The sequence below is a fragment of the Pogonomyrmex barbatus genome, unplaced genomic scaffold (assembly GCF_055798465.1).
Source record: "Pogonomyrmex barbatus isolate J1 unplaced genomic scaffold, ASM5579846v1 scaffold11, whole genome shotgun sequence".
In the NCBI taxonomy this organism is placed as follows: Eukaryota; Metazoa; Arthropoda; class Insecta; order Hymenoptera; family Formicidae; genus Pogonomyrmex; species Pogonomyrmex barbatus.
In genome coordinates, this window is record NW_028297107.1 from 4397864 (window position 1) to 4400810 (window position 2947).

A 2947-nucleotide genomic window follows, 5' to 3' on the forward strand; every position below is an offset into this window, starting at 1 on the left:
CACCCCCCTCTCTCTCCCGCCTGTCCCTCTCCGTTCGATGCATCACGTTCACCGTTCGCACTCACTCCGCCGCGCTACGCCGTGCTGCGTGGAAGCATACGCGTGCGTGTGCTTCCGCGCTTGTCCGCTTGCCTGTTTGCCTGCTTGCCTGCTTGCCTTCTTGCCCGCCTGCCCTGCCTGCCTGCCCTGCCTGCCTGCCCTGCCTGCCTATCCTTAAACTCAATCCCTAATCAGCCACTGTCAGTGTCAAACGCGGTCTCAGTTTCTCACTCCCGTCATCGTCACGCATCGCAGCATGTGTTACGACTTTTTCACGAGTTTGGGTCCTCTACGTCGAGATTTTTAAGTAAAAAAAATCTCTGAGGTGATCAACGTGTTACGATCAGAGATTTATGAAACTGAGGCGCTGAAAAAACAAGAACAGTTATCGAAAAATTGTAAAGGTCACTTGTGTGATTCGATGATGTGATTGTACCGCATTCTTATTATATAAAATACAAAATTGTCGAATTGTAAAATTCGTCACTTGCGCACGGAGAAAACAGTTTCGACATCTAAAAATCTGGTCGGATACAGATCTGAAAATAATTTTGTTGGACCAAAATCAAAATTATTAAGACATGATAACAACATTGTGAAAATTTTTGATCTTCTAGCAAACAACTTGAACATCATGCATAATAACTTTCAAAGTCCAACAAAATTATTTTTAAACCTGTATGTGATTAAATTTTTCCGTGCGGGAATTAATTTCAGCTTAGAATAAAAAGGCAGGTCCGAACGTACGTGTTACAATGAATATCGTGGATAGAAAATAAAATCTGGACCCTCTTTAGCTTAGTTTAAAGCTCAAACGTTAGATAAGATAAGGCAAGAATTCTCGGGAGGAGATACGGATGAAAGCGAGTGACCTGATAGTCGATGTCCTTGCGTCTTTTCGCGATTAGTTTAATCCTGCGCAACCTGGCGCGACCGCGAATATCGCGTTATACCGGTTTGGATACTCGGATGCCGTGCCTGCGGGGGCGTAAAAACATGCGAAATTAAGAGATTACGATCAGCGCGCGGCGTGCACTTTCTCATATGACGGGCCTTTGAATGCGTCCTTACATATGCCAGATAATATATCTCGGGGAAGGCGTGTACGCTGCGAAGGAGAAATTTGAATCGTAAACCGTTAATTTAACCTCCGCGGCTTAAGACGGCGCTTCTAAATAATATCTTAAATAACGCGTTCTTATTTTAATCAATTTTTCAAAATTTTGCACTTTTATCGACTGCTTTTTTTATTAAACTTCCATACTTTCGCGAATCGATCCTCGCGAAAGTACGAATAAATACATTAGACGTATATAATTTCGAGTAAAACACAAGGCAGTCAAGTTTTATAATTTCATGGTCCTCGAGATAAAACTGTCATATAAATACAAAGTAATTTGCAATCTTGTTTTTTTAATGGAAGAAATTACGCGCCTTTCCCCTTTTTCTTAAAGGGAATAATTCAGAGCGAGGTATTTATTAAATGAACATGTCCATATATTGGCTATTGCGCGGAGTCCTTATCGCTGTTTACGCACATTGTTTACTTTACGTAGTGCGCAGTCGAGTGATCGTGGGACCGTAAAAATGATTTCTTCCTGCTTCGCGTATTAAAGTGCACGACGGATACGGTGTCGTAAAGAAAAAATGGCAAGTGTGAGACTTTACGCGTAAACAGGTTTAGTGCCAGTTAGCCCCGGGTACTCTTGTTTTCTCGAATATAATGTTCGACGCATCGAGCTATGCCTAGGGGAGTTGCATAATAGCACTCGAATCATATTTTCCATTCTCATAGAAATTCTCTGGTGCCGCCGTTAACTCTGGCCAGATGCAACCACAGCCGGTAACATTTTTTCAGTAATTACTTTACGCGGAAACAGCAGTTTGGATCTCGCCGAGGCCATTCGTACGTACAAATCAAAATGTAATAATGATACGTTGAGTGATTCCTATAAGAACGATAGCATTAGGGAAACGTTATGTTTAGCCATCTGGCCACTTGCAGTTATAATTTCGTTTTACGTAGAAATTATTATTATCTGTTCTGATCTTTATCGAACGCATGTCTGTAAAGAGAAAAGCCAAGATTCAATAGTGGTGGATTAAATATTTATATTTATGGAGATATAAGACTTATATAATTCATATAATTCTTAAAAGTGTTATTGGTTTTATAAATCTCTCATTGCCGCGAACCTGCCAAGTGTCATCGAAATTGGAGAGACGTTTTACGTCTTGTAAATAATACAGTAAGATAATCGACAACCACCGTTCGCACTTCATCGCGCAGCTCGTCTATTTGCCCGCCAGGCAGCCCGCGGCACTTCGTAGCGCCGGTTATTCAAATACGACAACCGTGTCCGCCGTAATGCCAATTCGCGTTCTAATTTCGCGAGAATCGGAATTATTAAAAGCCCGTTGCGGCACGATTCCGCGATCTACCGCGGCGGTCTCTCCGCGTTCTTCTCGATCGCGCCCGCCCTTCGCAGAAGCGAAGGAGTTTTTCTTTTCCGGTAAATGCCCCGATCTATAAATGCAGCACGGCAGAAAGCGCGAGAGATGTGTATGCGCGCTCGTCTACGATATATTTTTAGTAGCCACGCCAACATGAAACGAGATGGGACGGTACGGGACGGGACGAGGCGGGACGGACGAGAGACTCTCTCTCGTACACACGCGAGCGAGACGGACGGCCGGGCCGTCGAAATTTTTTATTTTGCGCAAACATGTCAGGAGAGGCGCGCGCTGAAAGTCATACAAATATAAACCATATATACGCGGGGCCTAACGAAACTCTTTCGGCGAAAACGGCGGCGGACGGCGACGCGAGAGCGGCCGTCTGCCCGCCGTCATTCAGGCGGCTTGCGAGCTGCTTTGGGACCGACGAGGAAGCCTTGCGATCGATCCC